This window comes from Oncorhynchus masou, chromosome 10, assembly GCF_036934945.1.
Source record: "Oncorhynchus masou masou isolate Uvic2021 chromosome 10, UVic_Omas_1.1, whole genome shotgun sequence".
Lineage (NCBI taxonomy): Eukaryota > Metazoa > Chordata > Actinopteri > Salmoniformes > Salmonidae > Oncorhynchus > Oncorhynchus masou.
In genome coordinates this window covers 49,525,923-49,544,777 of record NC_088221.1, presented here as the reverse complement: position 1 = coordinate 49,544,777, position 18,855 = coordinate 49,525,923, and the positions used below count along the sequence as shown (strand labels likewise).

At 45.8% G+C, this 18,855-nt stretch overlaps 1 pseudogene; it reads right to left on the bottom strand.

The window, feature by feature from the left end:
- The window catches only part of LOC135546896 (integrin alpha-V-like), a 32,000-nt pseudogene extending 14,011 nt beyond the window's left edge, over positions 1-17,989 (bottom strand).
- Between the last annotated feature and the right edge of the window lie 866 nt (positions 17,990-18,855).

The window sequence follows — 18,855 nt, the reverse complement described above, 5'->3', positions numbered from 1 at the left end:
CAGCCATCTTGACACAACTGTGGGAAGCATTGAAATCAACATGGGCCAGTATCCCTGTGGAACGCATTTGAACACATTGTAGAGTCAACATGGGTCAGCATCCCTGTGGAACGCTTTCAACACCTTGTAGAGTCAACATGGGCCAGTATCCCTGTGGAACACTTTGAACACATTGTAGAGTCCACATGGGCCAGCATCCCTGTGGAACGCTTTCAACACCTTGTAGAGTCAACATGGATCAGCATCCCTGTGGAACGCTTTCAACACCTTGTAGAGTCAACATGGGCCAGCATCCCTGTGGATCGCTTTCAACACCTTGTAGAGTCAACATGGGCCAGCATCCCTGTGGAACGCTTTCAACACCTTGTAGAGTCAACATGGTCCAGCATCCCTGTGGAACGCTTTGGCCACCTTGTAGAGTCAACATGGTCCAGCATCCCTGTGGAACGCTTTGGACACCTTGTAGAGTCAACATGGGCCTTTGTACGTTATCGCTGTAAGAGAACGAGTTAGCTAGCATGCTCTAATATTACGTTATCGCTGTAAGAGAACGAGTTAGCTAGCATGCTCTAATATTATGTTATCGCTGTAAGAGAACGAGTTAGCTAGCATGCTCTAATATTATGTTATCGCTGTAAGAGAACGAGTTAGCTAGCATGCTCTAATATTATGTTATCGCTGTAAGAGAACGAGTTAGCTAGCATGCTCTAATATTATGTTATCGCTGTAAGAGAACGAGTTAGCTAGCATGCTCTAATATTATGTTATCGCTGTAAGAGAACGAGTTAGCTAGCATGCTCTAATAGTATGTTATCGCTGTAAGAGAACGCGTTAGCTAGCATGCTCTAATATTATGTTATCGCTGTAAGAGAACGAGTTAGCTAGCATGCTCTAATATTATGTTATCGCTGTAAGAGAACGAGTTAGCTAGCATGCTCTAATATTATGTTATCGCTGTAAGAGAACGAAAGTTAGCTAGCATGCTCTAATATTATGTTATCGCTGTAAGAGAACGAGTTAGCTAGCATGCTCTAATATTATGTTATCGCTGTAAGAGAACGAGTTAGCTAGCATGCTCTAATATTATGTTATCGCTGTAAGAGAACGAGTTAGCTAGCATGCTCTAATAGTATGTTATCGCTGTAAGAGAACGCTAATATTATGTTAGCTAGCATTCCCTAATAGTATGTTATCGCTGTAAGAGAACGCGTTAGCTAGCATGCTCTAATATTATGTTATCGCTGTAAGAGAACGAGTTAGCTAGCATTCTCTAATAGTATGTTATCGCTGTAAGAGAACGCGTTAGCTAGCATGCTCTAATATTATGTTATCGCTGTAAGAGAACGAGTTAGCTAGCATGCTCTAATAGTATGTTATCACTGTAAGAGAACGCGTTAGCTAGCATTCTCTAATAGTATGTTATCGCTGTAAGAGAACGCTAATAGTATGTTAGCTAGCATTCCCTAATAGTATGTTATCGCTGTAAGAGAACGCGTTAGCTAGCATGCTCTAATATTATGTTATCTCTGTAAGAGAACGCGTTAGCTAGCATGCTCTATTTGTAATGGTCGCATTAGCTCCCCCTTGCCAATTCACAGTTATCTCCCTGCTAGAAGACGTATCACGAATCTACAGGCATCAATATATACTGTCGTCCTGCAAATCTAATCTGCTTCCTTGTGTCTATCATCAGAATAAACATCAATCAACTGAGATCGCTGGCTGGACAGTACTTTGGTTTAAAAGCAAAACGCAAGAGAGTTACGAAGTACGATCACATCTGTTACATCTGGGGCCTCTATTTTATTTTACCTCACTGTTGTTGCGTACGACCCCAGTGAAGTCAGCCTGGGGAGGAAGGAAGACATGTAGCTCTGCCTCGTACGCCCCCTCTCCTCTGTTCTCCGCTGTCACCTCCAGGGACAAGGGGTTATCATCTCCTATGTAGATCTGCTTCTGGTCACTGGGGAGGTCAGAGATCAGATTAACAGAATGACCTGCTTCTGGTCACTGGGGAGGTCAGAGATCAGATTGACAGAATGACCTGCTTCTGGTCAGTGGGGAGGTCAGAGATCAGATTAACAGAATGACCTGCTTCTGGTCAGTGGGGAGGTCAGAGATCAGATTAACAGAATTACCTACCTGCTTCTGGTCAGTGGGGAGGTCAGAGATCAGATTGACAGAATGACCTGCTTCTGGTTAGTGGGGAGGTCAGAGATCAGATTGACAGAATGGAGTTAGACTATGGGAATGTTTCCATAATTTTGCTATGCCAAAATTCCTAGGTTTGTCAGAAATCCTGCTTGGATGATTGCCTCTTGGATGATTGCCTCCCTGGTTATGGGAATCCTGCAATTAGGATTTCAGAAAACCCTGGGAAGATTTCTGGGATTTTAAAACCTTACTCAGTCAGGACAATCTCCTTCTGGTCACTGGTAGTAGAAATAAAAACTAATGGAAAAGTTAAGACCATCTCACTGATGCCTGATTCACACCAGATGGTCAACCAGAACCTTACTGTGCTGGCTGAGATATTATATATCACTTTGTCCTTTCCAACATGGTTTCAACAACTAGGGTGGATGTGTAACCAGACCAAAACAGCTCGACTTGGCTAGCTGTTATAGGAATGAATGAATGTGGCATGAGATCCTGGAAGAGGAGGTAACTTAACAAGTGACGGACCACTCACCTCACTACAGACAGCTTGAGGTCTGGCTTGCAGATGTTGTCATCTCCACAGTCCAGTAGGACATGGGCCTGAAAAACAGTGTCACAAGCAGACAGTTTGTTAACCCACCTCTCCCACTCACCATGTGACCCACCTCTCCTACTCACCATGTGACCCACCTCTCCTACTCCACCATGTGACCCACCTCTCCTAATCACCATGTGACCCACCTCTCCTACTCACCATGTGACCCACCTCTCCTACTCACCATGTGACCCACCTCTCCTACTCACCATGTGACCCACCTCTCCTAATCACCATGTGACCCACCTCTCCTACTCACCATGTGACCCACCTCTCCTACTCACCATGTGACCCACCTCTCCTAATCACCATGTGACCCACCTCTCCTACTCACCATGTGACCCACCTCTCCTAATCACCATGTGACCCACCTCTCCTACTCACCATGTGACCCACCTCTCCCACTCACCATGTGACCCACCTCTCCCACTCACCATGTGACCCACCTCTCCTACTCACCATGTGACCCACCTCTCACCTAATCACCATGTGACCCACCTCTCCTACTCACCATGTGACCCACCTCTCCCACTCACCATGTGACCCACCTCTCCCACTCACCATGTGACCCACCTCTCCTACTCACCATGTGACCCACCTCTCCTACTCACCATGTGACCATGTGACCATGTGACCCACCAAATGGCTCCCACTCCCACCATGTGACCCACCTGTGCACTCCTAATCACCATGTGACCCACCTGCTGGAAGTCCTGAACTCCACCATGTGACCCACTCAGAGTCTCCCACTCACCATGTGACCCACGTAAGAAAACTCAACTACTCACCATGTGACCATGTGACCATGTGACCCAGTCCTGGAGTCCTGCACCATGTGTTACTGGAGTCCTATACCTGATCACAACAGTTACTGTCCTTCCCAAATGGCTCCTGCGACTCCCTATATGGCACACTAGTTTTGACCAGAACCCTGTGCACTATGTAGAGAATAGGGTGCCATTTGGGATGTATCCTTAGGTAAAGACATATGTGTACCTGTTTGGAGATGTTGGTGGGGGTAGTCTGCTCCAGGATAGGCAGTAGGCTGCGGTCAGTCAACTATCCGCTGCCTGCTGGAAGTCCAGGCTGAACTCCATGAACACAGAGATGGGAGTGATTTTGTCCTGGAACTGCAGAGAGAGTCATCCTGCAGAAAAAGGAGATGGGGTTTAGAAAGAAAACAGTCAACTGGAGTCCTGCAGAGAGAGAGAGGGGGGGTTAGTAAGAACAAAGTCAACTGGAGTCCTGCAGAGAGAGAGAGAGGGGGGGTTTAGTAAGAACAAAGTCAACTGGAGTCCTGCAGAGAGAGAGAGAGAGAGAGAGGGTTGGGTTTAGGGATGAGTGTTTGAAATATTACATAACTATTCTATTGATTGCACCATCTGTACTATCAACTGGATATACAGTGCCTTGCGAAAGTATTGGCCCCCTTGAACTTTGCGACCTTTCGCCACATTTCAGGCTTCAAACATAAAGATATAAAACTGTATTTTTTTGTGAAGAATCAACAACAAGTGGGACACAATCATGAAGTGGAACGACATTTATTGGATATTTCAAACTTTTTTTTAACAAATCAAAAACTGAAAAATTGGGCGTGCAAAATTATTCAGCCCCTTTACTTTTAGTGCAGCAAACTCTCTCCAGAAGTTCAGTGAGGATCTCTGAATGATCCAATGTTGACCTAAATGACTAATGATGATAAATACAATCCACCTGTGTGTAATCAAGTCTCCGTATAAATGCACCTGCACTGTGATAGTCTCAGAGGTCCGTTAAAAGCGCAGAGAGCATCATGAAGAACAAGGAACACACCAGGCAGGTCCGAGATGCTGTTGTGAAGAAGTTTAAAGCCAGATTTGGATACAAAAAGATTTCCCAAGCTTTAAACATCCCAAGGAGCACTGTGCAAGCGATAATATTGAAATGGAAGGAGTATCAGACCACTGCAAATCTACCAAGACCTGGCCGTCCCTCTAAACTTTCAGCTCATACAAGGAGAAGACTGATCAGAGATGCAGCCAAGAGGCCCATGATCACTCTGGATGAACTGCAGAGATCTACAGCTGAGGTGGGAGACTCTGTCCATAGGACAACAATCAGTCGTATATTGCACAAATCTGGCCTTTATGGAAGAGTGGCAAGAAGAAAGCCATTTCTTAAAGATATCCATAAAAGTGTTGTTTAAAGTTTGCCACAAGCCACCTGGGAGACACACCAAACATGTGGAAGAAGGTGCTCTGGTCAGATGAAACCAAAATTGAACTTTTTGGCAACAATGCAAAACGTTATGTTTGGCGTAAAAGCAACACAGCTCATCACCCTGACCACACCATCCCCACTGTCAAACATGGTGGTGGCAGCATCATGGTTTGGGCCTGCTTTTCTTCAGCAGGGACAGGGAAGATGGTTAAAATTGATGGGAAGATGGATGGAGCCAAATACAGGACCATTCTGGAAGAAAACCTGATGGAGTCTGCAAAAGACCTGAGACTGGGACGGAGATTTGTCTACCAACAAGACAATGATCCAAAACATAAAGCAAAATCTACAATGGAATGGTTCAAAAATAAACATATCCAGTTGTTAGAATGGCCAAGTCAAAGTCCAGACCTGAATCCAATCGAGAATCTGTGGAAAGAACTGAAAACTGCTGTTCACAAATGCTCTCCATCCAACCTCACTGAGCTCGAGCTGTTTTGCAAGGAGGAATGGGAAACAATGTCAGTCTCTCGATGTGCAAAACTGATAGAGACATACCCCAAGCGACTTACAGCTGTAATCGCAGCAAAAGGTGGCGCTACAAAGTATTAACTTAAGGGGGCTGAATAATTCTGCACGCCCAATTTTTCAGTTTTTGATTAGGGTTCCTATCAGCTAAAAACAAGAAGAGGCTCCAGTGGGCACCACCAACACAACTGAGGAGTGGAAAAACACTGCCTGGTCCGACGAACCTCAGCTCCTGCTGCGTCATGCTGATGGCAGAGTCATGATTTGGCGTAAGCAGCGTCCATGGACCCATCCTGTCTGGTGTCAACGGTACCGGCTGGTGGTGGGGGTGGTGTAATGGTGTGAGGAATATTTTCCTGGCGCACCTTAGGTCCCTTGATACCAATTGAGCAACGAATGTATTCGACATCTTGTAGAATCCATGCCCTAAAGAATTCAGTATTTTTTGGAGGCAAAGATGGGTCTAGTCTAAACTGATAAAACTGTCAAAATTTTGGTAAGGAATGTAGCTTGCGTATAACATCAGGTAGATATGTTTTTATAGGCATTTATTTCTGTAGGCCTACGGGAGCTTGTGGGTGCACATTGGGCATGCGTGTTTAAAGGGAGCGATAGGAACACGAGTGAGTGAGACATAGAGGGGAGGGGGAAGGAAATTTAAGGATAAGAACTGTGTGATGCTTGCCTTGGTTTATTTTTGGTTGTGCCCCACAAATGCACACGTACAAATGGAACACGAGAGTCAAAGCAAAATTAGCATCGTCTTTAAGAAAGCATTAACAAACCAAATGAACACTGGGCAGCCACAGATTGGGCAACCACAAAGCACATTCCAACAAATAGCTTAGAATATCTCTGGTTACAGTTTGAAAACTCGATTACGCAAGATCATCCCTAGTAGTGCTTAGTAAACAGTTAAGCAAAGCAGTGAAGTTGTAAACGTAGGAGTCATGCCGACCAGAACTGTCCTGTCACCGATGTTTTCTTTCACATTGTCCAGTGTGGTGAAGAGGAACTACGGTGTGGTTAAGAGGGCTACGCCAGGCCAGTACAGCTCACCGTGGCTCAGCTCAGCACTGTGTAAAGGGTATCAGAGTGCTCAACACATTCCATGCACACAGGACAATAAAACAAGTGTATTGCTCAGCATCACTCACTATAAGGAAGACCTACACAGCAGAGGTGTCAATCTCATTCCATGGGGTGCCTAGTGTCTCCTGGTTTTTGGTTTTTCCTTTAAATTAAGAACTAGACAACCAGGTGAGGGGAAATTCCTTACTAATCAGTGACCTTAATTCAATCAAGGACAAGGGAGGAGCAAAAACCTGCAGACACTGGGCCCTCCGTGGAATGAGTCTGACACCAGGGGCCTAGAGCAATACTTAAACAACAGTAACTCACTATGAGGAAGGCTTCTTGCTCCTCGCAGGCTGGTCCTTGGCCGTTGCTGACCGTCATGTTTTTCGTGTACTGGGAAGTTTTGCTGTGGAGGAACAGAACTCTCTTTGTCGCCCCCTTGTGTTTGAGTCTATCCAGGACAAGGTGAACCTGGAAGTCTGACAAGGACACAGACAGACGGTAAACATAAGACCTGGTTAGTGACTAAAACAGTCGCTGACAGCTAGTTTTACACTCATGGCACTAGTGTGATACAAGCAATGCTTTCAGGGGAAATACTAGTTTCCGAAAGACAAATCAAATCTAATTTTATTTGGCAAATGCTTCGTATCAACAGCTATGGACTAACAGTGAAATGGCTTACTTAAAATAGAAAAATAATAGAAAAGTAATAACACAAGTAATATTAAATATCAAATCAAATTATTTATATAGCCCTTCGTACATCAGCTGATATCTCAAAGTGCTGTACAGAAACCCAGCCTAAAACCCCAAACAGCAAGCAATGCAGGTGTAGAAGCACAAAGCACAAATACACAATGAGTAACGATAACTTGGCTATATACATGGGGTACCAGGTCGATGTGCAGGAGTATGAGGTAATTGTGGTAGATATGCACATATAACTAGGAATAAAGTGACTAGGGAACAGGATAGATAATAAACACTAGCAGTCGCGTATGTGATGAGTCAAAAACGTTTGTGCAAAAAGGGTCAATGCAGATAATCAGGGTAGCTTTTGGTTAAAGGGATAATTTGGGATGTTGGCAATGATGCCCTTTATCCACTTCCCCAGAGTCTCTAACAGGTTGCACTGCTAGCCTGAAGCTATGATCCAACAGGCCTCAGGGCTAGCCTGAAGCTATGATCTAACAGGAAGCACTGCTAGCCTGAAGCTATGATCTATCAGGCCTCAGGGCAGGAAATGCAGGCCTCAGGGCTAGCCTGAAGCTATGATCTAACAGGCTGCACTGCTAGCCTGAAGCTATGATCTAACAGGATGTACTGCTAGCCTGAAGCTATGATCTAACAGGCTGCACTGCTAGCCTGAAGCTATGATCTAACAGGAAGCACTGCTAGCCTGAAGCTATGATCTAACAGGAAGCACTGCCAGCCTGAAGCTATGATCTAACAGGCTGCAGGCTGTTAGCCTGAAGCTATGATCTAACAGGCTTTACTGCTAGCCTGAAGCTATGATCTAACAGGCTTTACTGCTAGCCTGAAGCTATGATCTAACAGGCGCACTGCTAGCCTGAAGCTATGATCTAACAGGCTGCACTGCTGGCCTGAAGCTATGATCTAACAGGCTTTACTGCTAGCCTGAAGCTATGATCTAACAGGCTGTACTGCTAGCCTGAAGCTATGATCTAACAGGCTTTACTGAGCCTGAAGGAGGAGAGATGTGGTGATCCAACAGGCCTCACTGCTAGCCTGAAGCTATGATATAACAGGCTGGCCTAACATGATCCAGACAGGACTCGGGAGGAGAGATGTGGTAGCCTGAAGCTATGATCTAACAGGAAGCACTGCTAGCCTGAAGCTATGATCTAACATAAGCACTGCTAGCCTGAAGCTATGATCTAACAGCACTGCCAGCCTGAAGCTATGATCTAACAGGCTTTATGATCTAACAGGCTGGGGAGAGATGTGGTGCTATAGCTACTGCTAGCCTGAAGCTATGATAGGAACACTGGCTGGGATAACAGGCTCAGAGCTAGCCTGACTCGGGAGGAAGCACTGTTAGCCTGAAGCTATGATCCAACAGGCCTTGGGGCTAGCCTGAAGCTATGATATAACAGGCCTGGCTATGTAACAGGAAGCACTGCAGAGCTATGATCTAACAGGAAGCACTGGGAGCTATGATGCCTCAGGGTGCTATATGCAACAGGAAGCACTGCTAGCCTGAAGCTATGATCTAACAGGCCGCACTGCTAGCCTGAAGCTATGATCTAACAGGGCACTGCCAGCCAGATATGATCTAACAGGAAGGCCAGCCTGAAGCTATGAGGCTGTACTGCTAGTGCTATATCTAACAGGCTGCACTGCTAGCCTGAAGCTATGATCTAATAGGCTTTACTGCTAGCCTGAAGCTATGATCTAACAGGCTGCACTGCAGATATGATCTAACAGGGAGGAGAGATCTAACAGGCTGTTAGTGCTATGATCTAACAGGCTGCACTGCTAGCCTGAAGCTATGATCTAACAGGCTTTACTGCTAGCCTGAAGCTATGATCTAACAGGCTGTACTGCTAGAGCTATGATCTAACAGGCTTTACTGAGCCTGAGAGATGGAAGCACTGCTAGCCTAGCTATGATCCACAGGCATCAGAGCTAGCATGGCTATGATCTAACAGGAAGCACTGTTAGCCTGAAGCTATGATCCAACAGGCCTTTGACCAGGTCCAACAGGCCTTGGGGCTCTGAAGCTATGATCTAACAGGAAGCAAAAGTAGTGCAACAATGTAGCCTGGGAATACAGGAAGCACTGCTAGCCTGAAGCTATGATCCAACAGGCCTCAGGGCTAGCCTTTGATCCAACAGGGGACATAGGTACTATTTCAGGAAGCACTGTTAGCCTGAGGGACAGACAGCTTGGGGCTAGCCTTTTATGATCCAACAGGAAGTTTCTCTGAGCTATGATCTAACAGGCCGCACTGCTAGCCTGGGATCTAACAGGAAGCAAGCCTGAACTATATCTAACAGGAGCAGCATTTGATCTAACAGGCTGTAGCCCCGTAGCCTGAAGCTATGATCCAACAGGCTGCACTGCTAGCCTGAAGAGATACTACTAGTAGTAGGAGATGTAACAGGCTGCAGGGATACTTATCTAACAGCTGAATCTGCCTGCAGCTATGATCCAGGCTTTACGCTAGCCTGAAGACAGTGATCTAACAGGCTGGGTAAAGACTGAGGGGAGAACAAGATATGATGTCTCCAGAACTCGGGAGGAGAATGTGGTGCAGCTATTGAACTATGATATAAAGGCTGGGTAAAGCCAGATAGTGTGTGGTGCTAACACTGCTAGCCTGTAGCTATGATAAACAGGCTGGGTAACAGCCAGATATTCGGGAGGAGAGATGTGGTGCTATAGCTACTGTCTGTCTGACAGTTAACAGGCTGGGTAACAGCCAGATATACTCAGAGATGTGGTGAAGTCTGTCTGACAGATATAGACAGGATGTTACCAGAGAGATGTGGTCTGTCTGACAGTTAATCCCCTTACAGTGATGTTACCAGGAGGGGCTCTGGTCTGACAGTTAGACTTTTTGGGGATGTACTATTTCAGAGGAGAGAGGACAGACAGCTGTATTTTCTGATCAGTTAGAACAGGATGTTACCAGAGAGGAAGTCTGTCTGACAGTTAGAGATGGATGTTACTCAGTGAATCTGGTGACTCGCTTTAAGAAGTACTTCACTTTGAAACTGAGGGGAGAACAAGATATGACCAGGATGATTGAACTTTAAAGCAAAGGCCATAGTGTCTGTCTGATAAACATGTTGCAGACAGGATGTTACACCAGAGAGGAAGTCTGTCTGACAGTTAGACAGGATGTTACCAGAGAGGAAGTCTGTCTGACAGTTAGACAGGATGTTACCAGAGAGGAAGTCTGTCTGACAGTTAGACAGGATGTTACCAGAGAGGAAGTCTGTCTGACAGTTAGACAGGATGTTACCAGAGAGGAAGTCTGTCTGACAGTTAGACAGGATGTTACCAGAGAGGAAGTCTGTCTGACAGTTAGACAGGATGTTACCAGAGAGGAAGTCTGTCTGACAGTTAGACAGGATGTTACCAGAGAGGAAGTCTGTCTGACAGTTAGACAGGATGTTACCAGAGAGGAAGTCTGTCTGACAGTTAGACAGGATGTTACCAGAGAGGAAGTCTGTCTGACAGTTAGACAGGACGTTACCAGAGAGGAAGTCTGTCTGACAGTTAGACAGGATGTTACCAGAGAGGAAGTCTGTCTGACAGTTAGACAGGATGTTACCAGAGAGGAAGTCTGTCTGACAGTTAGACAGGATGTTACCAGAGAGGAAGTCTGTCTGACAGTTAGACAGGATGTTACCAGAGAGGAAGTCTGTCTGACAGTTAGACAGGATGTTACCAGAGAGGAAGTCTGTCTGACAGTTAGACAGGATGTTACCAGAGAGGAAGTCTGTCTGACAGTTAGACAGGATGTTACCAGAGAGGAAGTCTGTCTGACAGTTAGACAGGATGTTACCAGAGAGGAAGTCTGTCTGACAGTCCAAAAATCGCTGTCTTCAAAGAAGACACACCCCCAAACACTGTTCATAACATTTTGGCTCCTCAATAGAGCCCCTGATATGGACCATATCATCACATACAGACATAAATATCTATTTAAAAAGTGAAAATATAATTATATTATATAATTATATTTACTCACCAGGAAACTTTAGTGTCACTGTCAGGCAGCTTGCAGCTCCTTTCCTCCGGGTTGAGGATCTGAGGGCTGATGTCCAGGGTGGTGTTAACACTGATGACGGGCCGGGCCCTGGGGGGTGGGGGGGTCAGAAGTCAAGCTTACATGCCATGTACAGAACAGTGAGCACGGAGGGGGGGGGGGGGGGTCAGAAGTCAAGCTTACATGCCATGTACAGAACAGTGGGCAGTGAGCATGCCATGTACAGAACAGTGAGCACGGGGGGGTACCTCAAGTCCACATCAGAGAGCTTCAATAGAGACTAAGATCTCATCGTGTTAAGGTCAGACCTCACCGGTGACCGGTCAACACTCTGAACCCGTACAGGGAGCCTTTCAATAGAAAGAGAGCAATCTGGTGTTTGTTGGAAGTCCTCTAGCAGCACAGGTCTCTGCTCTCACAGCCAGTCAGCCAGCGGGAGGGAAACTCACTCATCTATACGTGGGTTAGCGTTGCTATCCAGAGGCCATCGGTCACGACCACAACAACAGAGCTTAGCTATCGGATCAATTCACCAGTTGATCCTTTAGGAGTTGTACAGTATTGCATGTCGAATCAATACCGTATATGTCTGTGTTGTGGAACGCCTGTATAATATGTACATTATTTAGACTTAATGTGGACTTTGTTCACCAAACACATACCCTTTTAAATGAGAAACAGCTATTAAAGGCTTAAATGTGCCACTAATTGCATACAAATCATGTGGGATTCTTTAAATTAAACAGAAACATGGTTTAGGTGGGACGGATCATGAAAAACAGTACATTGAAGGCATGTGGAACATCAAAGGAAACCACAGCACCACTGTACCTGTATAGAATGGCTTTGTCTGCACCAAATACACCAACTATTAAGTCTGCGGTGGAGAGACAGAGAGAGAGAAGGGGGAGAGAGAGGTAGAGAAGGGAGAGGGGAGAGAGAGGTAGAGAGGGGGGGGTAGAGAGGTGGGAGGGGGGAGGAGGAGAGAGAGTTAGAGAGGGGGTGAAAGGTAGAGAAGGGAGAGGGAAGAGAGGTAGAGAGGGGGGAGAGAGGGAGAGGAGAGAGGGAGAGGGGAGAGGGGAGAGGGGGGGTAGAGGGGGGGAGGGGGAGGGAGAGGTAGAGAGGGGGAGGGGGAGAGAGAGGTAGAGAAGGGGGGAGAGGTAGAGTTGGGGGAGGGTGGGAGAGAGGTAGAGAAGGGGGATGTGGGGAGAGAGGTAGAGAAGGGGGGGGGGAGAGAGAGGTAGAGAAAGGGAGAGGGGGAGAGAGGTAGAGAAAGGGTGGGTAGAGAGGGGGAGGGGGAGAGAGGTAGAGGGGGGAGGGAGAGGTAGAGAGAGGTAGAGAAGGGGGAGAGGTAGAGTTGGGGGAGGGTGGGGGAGAGAGGTAGAGAAGGGGGAGGGGGGAGAGAGAGGTAGAGAAGGGGAGGGGGAGAGAGGGGGTAGAGAGGGGTGGGAGGGGAGAGAGAGGAGAGAAGGGAGAGGGGAGAGAGGTAGAGGGGGGTGAAAGGTAGAGAAGGGAGAGGGGAAGAGAGGTAGAGAGGGGGGGGTAGAGAGGGGAGGGGCGAGAGAGAGAGGTAGAAAGGGGAGGGGGAGAGAGGTAGAGGGGGTAGAGAGGGGGGAGGGGGAGGGAGAGGTAGAGAGGGGGGGAGGGGGAGAGAGGTAGAGAAGGGGGAGAGGTAGAGTTGGGAGAGGGGGGAGAGAGGTAGAGAAGGGGGAGGGGGAGAGAGAGGTAGAGAAAGGGAGGGGGAGAGAGGTAGAGGGGGGAGAGGTAGAGAGGGGGAGGGGAGAGAGGTAGAGGGGGAGGGAGAGGTAGAGAGAGGTAGAGAAGGGGGGGAGGTAGAGTTGGGGGAGGGTGGGAGAGAGGTAGAGAAGGGGGAGGGGAGAGAGAGGTAGAGAAGGGGGAGGGGGAGGGGAGAGAGAGGTAGAGAAGGGGGAGGGGGAGAGAGAGGTAGAGAAGGGGGGGGGGCGAGAGAGGTAGAGAGGGGGAGGGGAGAAGGGGGGGAGAAAGGGGGGAGAGGTAGAGAAGGGTGAGGGGATAGAAACACATCAGTATAATGACAGCAGTATTCAGGAACCATAAATCCGGGAAAAAACTAGCAGAGCTGGACTCATTTACGTTTTTTCTACGACACTCCAACCTCCCGTAAGGAAGCCCCGGTATCAAACTACCTGGGTATCCATTCTAGTATCAAACTACCTGGGTATCCATTCTAGTATCAAACTCCCTCGGTATCCATTCTAGTATCAAACTACCTGGGTATCCATTCTAGTATCAAACTACCTGGGTATCCACTCTAGTATCAAACTCCCTTGGTATCCATTCTCGTATCAAACTACCTGGGTATCCATTCTGGTCAATATCGGTGGCTCCGTGCAGGGAGTATCCAAAGCTGGGGGGCATGTAAGAGGAGGCCCACCTCCCCTCTAGGACCTGAGAAGGCACTGGGTCAGGCCCTGCAGCCCTCCCATTGTGGATATACACTAGGCCCCTGTGCTTCGGCCCGCCGTAGGGTGCAGCTATGGCAATGTCTGGAACAGAGAAACATTACAGGAAGGAAGATCATCAACAACCCTTAATGATGGTTTGGTCATTGTCTTCAAACCAGAGGATCTCCCTGAATAGTATGAGGTAACTTTCCCCCAAAAAGCCACAAAGCTTAAAGGGGCCAGGAATTCCGGTTGGATCCCAGTTGGGCGACAGGCTTCTTTCCTCCTGAATCCAGGAGTTGTCCAACCGGGGATTTCTATTAAACAACCTGTGAACTTTCGTAAAGTTTCTGTTATTTTGCTAAAGAACCAGGCACCTGTAGTTGCCTTATATCGTTGAGGCCTCAGACATACCGTTAAGGACTCATACATACGGTTAAGGACTCATACATACCGTTAAGGCCTCATACATACCGTTAAGGACTCATACATACCGTTAAGGACTCATACATACCGTTAAGGCCTCATACATACCGTTAAAGGGGCCAGGACTCATACATGGGCGACAGGACTCTTACATCCGTTAAGGACTCATACATACCGTTAAGGATTTCATACATACCGTTAAGGACTCATACATACCGTTAAGGACTCATATTTACCGTTAAGGACTCATACACCTGTTAAGGACTCATACATACCGTTAAGGCCTCATACATACCGTTAAGGACTCATACATACCGTTAAGGACTCATACATACCGTTAAGGACTCATACATACCGTTAAGGACTCATACATACCGTTGAGGCCTCATACATACCGTTGAGAACTCATACATACCGTTGAGAACTCATACATACCATTAAGGACTCATACATACCATTGAGAACTCATACATACCGTTGAGAACTCATACATACCGTTGAGAACTCATACATACCGTTGAGAACTCATACATACCGTTGAGAACTCATACATACCGTTGAAGCCATCCATATCCAGGTCCCCCAGTGTGGCGATAGAACTGCCGAAGCGTGAGTAGATCTCTGTCCCACTCAGTGTGATGGGTGTGTGGAAGGAGAAGCCTCCCTTCCCCAGGAACACAGACACCTGGCCCACCTCCCTCAGCTTCCCATCACTACCACGGTCCATGAACAGAGGGGCCCCTACAAACAGATCCACCAGCCTGAGGAGAGACAGTCAGGTCCATAAATATTTGGCCATTGACCAAGTTATTGTTCTTTTAGCTGTCTATCACAGCATATTGGAGTTGAAATTAAATAATGGATAGGAGTTGAAAGTGCAGACGTTCAGCTTTAATTTGAGGGTCTTTACATCCAAATCGGGTGAACGGTGCAGGAATTACATCACTTTTTATATGTGCCCCCCCCAGACAATTGTCTGCTCAGCTGCTCCATGGCCAGGTGTGTTATTCCCTAATTAGTTAATTTACAGGTAAGCAGATAAAAGGAGTTGATTTGAAGTGTGACATTTGGAATGCGTTGCTGTTAACCCTCAAAATGAAGTCAAAAGAGCTGTCAGTGAAGCCATCATTCGGTTGACAAATCTTTCTTTTTTTAACCCATCAGAACGATAGTAAAAAGAAAAACACGAGGCCAAATCAGCTATTTGGTACATTTCTAAAAAGACAGAACGTACTGGTGAGCTCAGGAACACCAAAAGGCCCGGAAGACCAGGGTGGATGACAGAATAATTATTTCCCTGGTGAATAAAAAAACCCTTTTCACGACGGTTGTCCAGATCAATAACACCCTCCGGGAGGCAGGAGTATCGGTGTCCGTCAAGAGCCCACTTCACCAGAGTAAATACAGACGGTTTACCACAAGATGTAAACCACTGGTTAGAGTTTGCACCCAAACAACAATCTAAAAAAAGCTTGTACAGTTCTGGAATAACATCCTGTGGACAGATGAGACGAAGATCGACTTGAACCAGAATGATGGGAAGAGAAGAGTATGGAGAAGGGAAGGAACCACCTCATCTGTGAATCACGGTGGGGGTTTTCTTTTTTTAATTATTTAATTTAAATCTTTATTTAACTAGGCAAGTCAGTTAAGAACAAATTATTATTTACAATGACGGCCTACCGCTGGCAAAACCAGGACGACGCTGGGACCAATTGTGCGCCGCCCTATGGGACTCCCAAACACGGCCGGTTGTGATACAGCCTGGAATGGAACCACGGTCTGTAGTGATGCCTCTAGCACTGAGATGCAGTGCCTTAGAACCGCCGTGCCACTCGGGAGGTGGTGTTATGGCGTGGGCATGTATGGCTGTCAACGAAACGGGTTCCCTCGTATTTCGTGACGATGTGACTGCTGACAGAAGCAGCAGGATGAATTCTGAAGTGGTTATTCTCTGCTCAGATTCAGCCAAACCTATTGGACTACGCCTCACAGTGCAGATGAACAATGACCCAAAGCAATACTGCAAAAGCAACCCAATACTTTTTTTTTTTAAGGCAAACAAGTGGAATGTTCTGCAACGGCCAAGTCAATCACCTGACCTGAATCCAATTGAGCATTTCGCTTTGCTGAAGGCAAAACGCCCCAAGAACAAGCAGGAACTGAAGGCTGCTGCAGTAAAGCCCTGGCAGAGCATCACCAGGGAAGAAACTCAGCTTCAGGCAGTCATCGACTGCAAAGGATTTGCAACCGAGTATCAAAATTCATAATTTAATTTATGCTTATGTTAGTTTGTCCAATTACTTTGGAGTCCTTAAATGTAAAATAAACAATTGGCTTGGTTTCACACACTTACTGTAGATTCAGCCCAGTATTGGACTAAGAAACATGTTCAAAGGAGATCCTCCATTGAAACGGCATTGTAGTCCAGGAATAAGGTTTAGTCTATGCTCGGGAAACCAACCCTTCGTTCTGTTTATTACAATTTATTATACCATTTATTTTGGGGTTTAATGACCCTGACCTACACACAACATTCCCTAATGTTAAAGGGATCTATTACCCTGTATATGATATAACCCAGGGGTTCTCAAAGTGGGCTACAACACCATATTAAACATATTTTGGCCAAGGGATCTGTGGAATATGTTTAGAGGGTGTAAAACAATACAATATAATATTATTTGACTACACATGTTTTTGTTGGCAACTTGTGCCTGAGGGGCTCACAGGGATATTGGTAACCACCAATTATATATTTTTTTGACTCAATACTACTTGTTTTCCACCCAAAACTTTTTGTTTGATATATTTTTGACATAAATACACTGTAATTTAAGCTTTTTTTCTGGCAAAACGTGTGGCAGGATATTAGCTTTAAAGCTGAAAAAATAAATAAAATCAGCCCCATGACAAACTGTGTAAAATTGCAGGAAATGAGCTTGAAAAGTGCAATATGTTAATCTCCCATGCTGAGAGGCAGGCCTTTAAAATGTCCCTTTCCAGAGCCCGAGACTTGTTTCATCCAGCCATACATTGCTGAACTCATAGTAAAACTCCTTGTATTCTATTTGAATCCCACTCAAGTTGTGTTCTGAATCACAAAAGGGGTCCCAAAAGTGCCGCAAAAAAAAAACAAAAAAAAAAGTTTGAGAACTTCTGAAATAAACTACAATTTTTTTTTGCCAAGATATTCAACTGCATCTGAAAACAGTCTGGAGAGGAGTCTGGAGAGGATGTGTCATTACCCATATACGGTCACAACTGCGTCTTCATCTAGAGATTAATTAGCGAGCTCTGCTACAGGATGAGAACATCTATCGCCTTGAGCTGATAGATTTTTAGTTTGTATAAAGTCAGGCCCTCTATTTACCATTAACAAACATGCTCCAGGAGCAACGCCGTGTTGACTAAAACACCAAGAAAACAAACACAACAAATAAACAAAACTACCTGAACTTGTCCAATAAAAAAACACTTCTGGTCCTTTTGCACCAATGAACACGACCTTGGATAGACTGTAAAGAGGTCACAACCTACTAAGATAGAGCCCAGGTCCCAAATGGTAACCTATGCCCTATGTAGTGCACTATTTCTGACCAGGGTCCATAGGGCTCTGCCCTACATAGTGCACTGCTTTCACCAGGGTCAATAGGGCTCTGCCCTACATAGTGCACTACTTTCACCAGGGTCAATAGGGCTCTGCCTTATGTAGTGCACTATATAAGGGGTTAGGGTGACATTTGGGACATAGAGGTCAGTGTACCCATCATTACTTACCCATCGTTATTGATGTCGGTCGCTGCCACAGAATGGCCGAAGTAGGCAGCCATCTAAGGAGACAGGGAGAAATACAATGTATTTAACCATCACCCCACAGAGACCAACACAGTGCTGAATAAGGTTTACTACAGAGACCAACACAGTGCTGAATAAGGTTTACTACAGAGACCAACACAGTGCTGAATAAGGTTTACTACAGAGACCAACACAGTGCTGAATAAGGTTTACTACAGAGACCAACACAGTGCTGAATAAGGTTTACTACAGAGACCAACACAGTGCTGAATAAGGTTTACTACAGAGACCAATACAGTGCTGAATAAGGTTTACTACAGAGACCAACACAGTGCTGAATAAGGTTTACTATAGAGACCAACACAGTGCTGAATAAGGTTTACTACAGAGACCAACACAGTGCTGAATAAGGTTTACTACAGAGACCAATACAGTGTTGAATAAGGTTTACTACAGAGACCAACACAGTGCTGAATAAGGTTTACTACAGAGACCAACACAGTGCTGGATAAGGTTTTACAGAGACCAACACACTGAATAACAGAGACCAACACAGTGCTGAATAAGGTTTACTACAGAGACCAATACAGTGCTGAATAAGGTTTACTACAGAGACCAATACAGTGCTGACCAAATAAGGTTTACTACAGAGACCAATACAGTGTTGAATAAGGTTTACTACAGAGACCAATACAGTGTTGAATAAGGTGCTGAATAAGGTTTACTATAGAGACCAATACAGTGCTGAATAAGGTTTACTATAGAGACCAATACAGTGCTGAATAAGGTTTTTACTACTATAGAGACCAATACAGTGCTGAATAAGGTTTACTACAGAGACCAATACAGTGTTGAATAAGGTTTACTACAGAGACCAATACAGTGTTGAATAAGGTTTACT